The following is a 6,854-nucleotide window of genomic DNA, read 5'->3' as shown; positions in this document are numbered from 1 at the left end:
TGAAAAGTTTCCCAGATATGCCTCAGATAAGGAAAATCATGAGTTGTAAGAAATAAACAGAAATAAATATGAGAAGACATTAAAGCATCCTAAACCTATTGATCAAAGGGATTCTAGATGATACTAGAATAACATCTTTATATAATATCTGAGAAATATCCACCATTATTCAAAACCATATTCAAAATGTGAGTATGTGGTTATTTGGAAAATATACCCCAGCCTCACACTCCATATGAAAGAATTCTTGGGGAAATACTGACACCAAATAGCAAATGCATTATAATAGCGAGCTCTGGGTGGGCAATAAACAGATATTCTACAAATGGAAACGAAAATGAAAGTTAGAACTACAATCTAGGAAAATGTTAACTTTAGAATTAAAAACACAAAGAAATAAAGAGGAATTTTCTGTTTTTCATATGTACCAAACCATACAAACCTAAGCAAATAAAGCAAAAATTAAACTGTTAATATTATCATTTGAGTGAGATATTTTAAACTGCTTCTTTGAGACTTGGACAGATTTAAAAGACAAAAATAATTCTATGAAATAACTAAATAGTAAAATAAGTATGTATGGTTTAATTGGTATATATGAAATCTCATATTCCTTAAAAAGATTTTTTTAATGCCCATGTTCATGGAACATTTATAAAATAAATTACTTTCTTAGCTCAAAAGAATGCCAAAGTACATTAAAAAAAAAAAAAAACTTTATTGAGTTCATTCTGTGAACATGAACTAATAAGATCAGAAATAATTAATAATATAAAGGGACCAATAATCAGAATCCCTGGGGGATTAAGGAGACCATTCCTAGACAGATAACTCTTGGACAAAGAGAAAATCAAAAGGAAAATTACAAGGATGTAAAAAGTTATGAAGAGGAACTATCTTCACAGCTAAACCTGTGGGACAGAATGAAAGTAGTTTTCAGAAAAAGAAAAAAATTGACATGAAATATCGTCATTATCTACAAAGAAAGTTAAAGAATAGAGTTGTGCTCATCCTATGAATATATAAAATAATTTAAACCCAAAACAAAGAGGAAAAAAATTCATTACAAAAGCTAAAACTGGGGAAAATTTTTAAAGGTAGCAGAAATTTTAAAATTCAAATCTGAGTCAGTTTATTTATATGAATGCTTCATGAGCTTGTTTAAAGCAGAAAGAGAAGGCAAAAAATGCACCAAGCTAGGAGAGAGAAACAAGAAATAACTATAACTATAGAGGTAGAAGTGATTAAAGCAGTCATAAAAATATATGTATATATGAAACTTTCTGACAAGACATTTGAAAATTTAGAGGAAATGGATGACTTCCCAGCAAAATATATATTGCCAAAATTCACCCAAAAAGAAAGGAAGGGGAAACTTAAATACATCAGTTACCATAAGAGAGTTTAGAAAAAGACACTTAAAGATCTACCATTGAAAAAGACACCAAGGACAGATGGAGTCCCAGCTGAGTTTTATGTAACATGAATTTATATAACCTTCAAGAGAGAGGCTTCTCAAAGTTAAATTATCCCAGGCCTCAGAACAGAGATGAAAGGCCTCCCAATTCACTTCCCAAAGGTACCATAACTCTTTCAAAATTCTGATAAAATAGAACAATATAGGAAAATCATAAATGGGTCTGATTTATGAAGACAGAAAAAAAACTTATTGAAGTATTAGAAATGTATTCCTGCATTATTTTCCTAATTTGTGAACTTTTTTTTTAGATGAGCATCTAACCTGTCTCACGACAACAAACAAAATGAATAGACGATATATACCTATGATGTTAGATGGTAGTAAGTGAAAATGGAGGAGAATTAAAGACAGGATGTAGACAGAGAGGTCTATTTAGATTTGTCAGAGAAGGAAACTCGCCAGTTGCTAGTCAAGACCAGACCAGGTGTATGTGGCCGAGGAGATGGGTGGGGAGCCTGACTCAGAGGGTGAAGCCAGGGTAAAGCCTCAGGGGCAACATGGAGACATGGGTCTGGATAAAAACAACCCCTGGGGAGAGTATGAAGATGATGTGGTCAGGGAGGTAACTGGGCATCAGAGACAATAATGAGTATGTCTTTTAAGAAGCCCCTGGAGGGACTTTCCTGGCTGGAAATGGCAGTTTTGTAGTCTTGAGCTACCCCTGGTAACCTAAAGCTGGAGGAGATTTCCAAGATGGTTTAAATAGGTAAGGGGGAATCTAAGATAAGAGTTGTCTTAGTGGAACCCTGGAGGTCAGAGACCTGCTCAGAGGGAGATGTGAAATGGAGAAAGGCAGTTTAGACAACTCAGGAGAGCTTTACTTTAAGGAATGGAGAAAGTGAGGCAATACTGAGACAGGAAAATAGAGATTTATATCTGTTTATGATCAGATAACAGCATGTTTACATATAGATAGGGAAGATTAATTAATAAGAAAAAAGAGGAAGCATTCCTAGAGCAAGTCCCTGGACCAACTGGGGCGAGGGGTCTAAGACACGTGCCAGAGGGGAGGCGGCTTCGCTGATCTTGACAGGAGGACATGGAGATGCTTGTAGGTGGTCCGCGTGAGAGGTGGACACCCTCCTCGGATGGCATCCCGCTCCTGAGAGAGACCCAAAGGGATACAATCCACCAGGGTGAGAATGGAGGAAGAGGGTGGGAGTTTGAGAGGGGGAAGAGAGGGGGAGGGGGAGAGTGAGAGGACTCTGGGAATCCAGGATGGTGGTGGTCTGTGTGAGTGTGCTCAGCTGTGTCCCACTCCACGGTTCCATGGACTGTAGCCCACCAGGCTCCTCTGTCCATCGGATTTCCCAGGCAAGAACACTGGAGTGGGTTGCCATTTCCTTCTCCAGGGGAGCTTCCCCACCCAGGGATTGAACTCACATCTCCTGCATTGGCAGACAGATTCTTTACCACTGAGCCACCTGGAAAGGTAAGGGAGAATTCATCTCAGGTGCATTTATTATTCTTCAGCTACATTCAGCCGGGCAAGTGTGGGCATGGAGCCGGCACAAAGATGAATCACTGCTCGGTCATGTGGGTTCCATCATGCAGACATAAAAGAGAAAATTTACATAGTGTTAAAACTTGTTAAATACCAGTTCTCTTTAACCATTCCTCTTTGACTTTGTTTGAAAAAAGAAGAGTATATGTGAACAGTGTAAGTACAATAATAACTATTTACACAAAACAGTTGGAATTATTATTTTAAAGGGTAAAATGCAGAATCTATTTTAATTAAAGTTAGACATTAGAGATGTATCCTTACTATTACAATTATAATTAAATATTGTCTTCAAGGATCTAGTCACTGTAATTAAAGTATTTAATAAGTCGTGTGGTGTTTTCAAAAGATAAAAATACCTCCTTTTTTATGAGATGATTCTGTAACTAGAAAATCCAAAAAGCTCTTTCTAAACAATTGGAATTAGTAGAAGAATTCAGTAAGGTGAATGAATATGAGGTAAAATATAAAAGCCATTAGGGTTTTTTTAGTTTAATAATGAGAACTTAGAGGAAATCAGAAAACTAACTGTTCACAAGCAGTGCAATCTACTACCAGACAGCGTGAGAGCCCAGAGAGGACCATCCATGCTCAGAAACACCAGGAAACCTGGATGCTGGGGGTGCAGCTGGACCACAGAAAGCTCTGTCCACTGGTCCAGCCTCAGCTCAGGGGAATTCTGGAGGAATTCAGAGCTACCGGTCAGAAGGGGCCAGAACAACACCTGGACCAACACAGCCCAGCTCCTAGAGCTGAGGATAACTCAGCCTCCCATCTCAACAGCTCAGCAGAAGGGGCACGCCAGGTCTCAGTCCGACTCTCCACACCTAATAGCAAGCATTCATTTAAAAGTAATGGGGAAAAGGCAAGGAAAAAAGACACAGGCCATCTTCATGAGACAACAGGGCAGCAGAATAGACTCCAGTGGCCCCGCTGTTGTCACCCTCAGACGGTATCTTTAAATAATGGTGACTCATGAGTTACAGGCTCTGGTGGAAAAGACAGACCATGGACGTGAAGGGATGGTGGGTTTCAGCAGAGATGGAAATTGTAAGAAAGGGTCAAATACCATGCTGACCCAAAAAGTGCGAGTTCCAGGATACCACAGGTGAAGAACGCACTTAACAGACTTGTTGGTGGACTCAGTGCTGCCAAGGAAAGGATCCTTGGACCTGAAGCAACATGGCAACGTACATTAGCCGAACCGAATACACAGATGCAGGGAATAACAGTGAAAATCCAGCTGGTATCATTTAATAATTGTTCTTCAGCAATCCACCTGCAAGGCTGTCCATGTCCATCAGTGTCTCACGGGACACTCCGTGCCTTTCCACTATGCCCAAGCGTAGCTGCAGAAAACAAGAACTGACACCCTTCAGCAGGAACCCCTGAAGGATCAGCTTTAACCTAAAACAGCTAGAAGTCACTCAAAATAGAGTCTGCCTACCTGTATCTGCCAAGGCAGGCAACAATGCATACAATTTCCTGCCCCCGCCCCCAAAGCAAGGACATTTACATGAGTATATTAAGTTTTATTCTCATCACTCACATTCTCACCACACGCAGATCTCACTTTCCTCACCAGCATGCAGACCCAGTCCAGCTCCAGCCTTAGGCGACATAAGCCTCAGTTTTGTTGACTATAAGAAGGAAATGACAATAAATATAAGACAGTGTAAGTAGAGAACCTAAACAATGCTCAGGACCGCATAGGCTCCTGATAAATGAACGCTTTTGCTCTAGCTTGGACTGAAGTTATTTTTACTATGTGTTCTCAAATGATAAAGGTGCCCCAGCATCATAGATTGTTCCCAAGTTACAGAGCCTCGTTCCTTGGAAAGCAAGATGAACACCCACCTGTCTGACCTGGTGCAGGTGAGTCCTCCCACCAGCAGGAAGTCACAACAGGTCCTGCGAGGTTGGCTGTCAGCCCTCCGGTCCCTGAATTTTCCTACTGAATACGTGCGACCTTCTAAAAGCCTCCTCTGTACTTACTCCCATTAGAGAGCTTGTAAGAGGAAGTGGAAATTTCCAAATATATTTTTCATAAGTAAATCATGCTAGCACTTACAGATAAATTGGGGGAAAGTATATACCAGTCCACTTAATTATAGTGATGATACTATCCCATTAAGCTTCTATGAAGACAGAATACATAAAAATGTTAATAACATCACCTAATATGAAAGTTCTGATCTGATTCCCTCTTGTTCTTTGTCCTCGTTGTACATTAAATATATAATATTGTGTTTAAAAATGATACAGGGCAAATGGCAGCGTGTTAATGATCGGACATATCAGAATGAGTCATGTAAATATGAAAGTAATAATTAATTTCAACCACAGAAGAGCAGATTAATCACTTGCGCAAACTTAAAATCGCACATAATTTGTCAATGTTTATGTCAGGAAAGCTCTAGAGTAGCTTCGGATCCACACACCTGCATTAAAATTACTTAATGATATTTCAAATGATATTAATCAAATATGATGAACAGAAAAAAGAATAGAGTTGGGGCCCATATGGCAGTTTTCATAGCTGAGATGGCTCCAAGCACTTGGCAGATGAATGACCAAGGTGAACAGTGGCTGGTAAACATTGTGAGGTCACAGGCCCGCTATAGCCCACAGTCACCCTTGCATCCCAGAGCTCATCTTCCTACTTCAATGCAGCCTCTTAATGTCAGCATCTTTAACAGGCATGGAAGAAGCAGAAGTCTTATAAACACATCATTATGAAAAGGATCTATGATGGGGCAAAAAAACTCAGACTGCTCCGTCTAACCAGCGTGGAACCCCCGTTCCATCTCTCCAGAGTGATGGGGAATGTGTGACCTCACCAAGCTCTTATTCTTCTTTCTTGTTCATCACATCCAAATCAGTTGGTTTCTCATGGCATTGCCATTTCTTTATTTAGAACGGGGTCCCCAACCTCTGGGATCTAATGCCTGATGATCTGAGGTGGAGCTGATGCAATAATAATAAAAATAAAATGCACAATAAATATAAGACACTTGAATCATCCTGAAACCATGCCTCTGCTCCCATCTGTGGAAAAATTGTCTTCCACGAAAAGGTTGGGAACCACTGATTTAGAAAATAATTTTAGAATTTTAATTGCCATTGAGCACAAGCAAATAATTTTAGTGAAATTTGCTACAGTATAGCTCCCATACTGAAAAGTGGACAAGTTAGTCATAAAAATGTGTACAACTGACGTACACGAAGTGAAAAATTCTCCCAAAGCAAATGCATCCGTGTCACCCCCATGCAGATCAGGAAATAAAACACCACCCTCAGCCCCAGGTCCCTGCCTTCCCCCAAAGGCTTCTGTTATCTGGACTTTAACACTTGAGATGAGTCTCTGCATTTCAAAATTGTTAGGAAGCTTTCCCAGCGTTTGAATAAACCACAATCCTTTTATCCCTCCTAAATGTGTTGGTTGGCCCTTGGAGTTGGCATGAAGAGTTCCGATGTAAAGATTCTTGGATGTATCTCTGGGTGAACGTGTGTCCTCATTTTGGTGGGATACGTTCCTAGGAGCAGAATTGCTGGTGACACCCTCTGTTTATGTCCTGTTTCAGAATGCAACCACAGAGCAGTTTCACCCGTGGGTATTTCCTTCCATCAGCAGTGGCTGAGAGTACAAGCTGGTCTGCCTGCTGCCCAACCTGCATTCCAGCCACTTCAGTTGGCTGGTGCCTGGTGGGATCTCGTTGGCTCTAAGCTGCATTTCTTTGTGATTAATGAGGTGGACACTTTTTCATATATTTATTGGCTGTTTGTAGAACCTCTTTTGTGAAGTGGCTGTTCAGTTCTCTGGAGTGTATTTCCATGGGATTGTCTGTCTTTTTTATTGATTTGTAGAAC

At 40.1% G+C, this 6,854-nt stretch overlaps 1 long non-coding RNA gene across 1 annotated transcript; it reads right to left on the bottom strand.

The window, feature by feature from the left end:
- Positions 1-730: 730 nt before the first annotated feature.
- LOC113903398 lies at positions 731-4,982 on the bottom strand. The gene is made up of 4 exons (XR_003514097.1): positions 4,842-4,982; positions 4,534-4,624; positions 2,864-3,004; positions 731-2,582 (listed from the first exon to the last, which is right to left on the bottom strand). It is a non-coding gene; the product is annotated as an uncharacterized LOC113903398 (long non-coding RNA).
- Between the last annotated feature and the right edge of the window lie 1,872 nt (positions 4,983-6,854).

This window comes from Bos indicus x Bos taurus, chromosome 13, assembly GCF_003369695.1.
Source record: "Bos indicus x Bos taurus breed Angus x Brahman F1 hybrid chromosome 13, Bos_hybrid_MaternalHap_v2.0, whole genome shotgun sequence".
In the NCBI taxonomy this organism is placed as follows: domain Eukaryota; kingdom Metazoa; phylum Chordata; class Mammalia; order Artiodactyla; family Bovidae; genus Bos; species Bos indicus x Bos taurus.
This window is presented reverse-complemented; position numbering and strand designations above follow the sequence as displayed.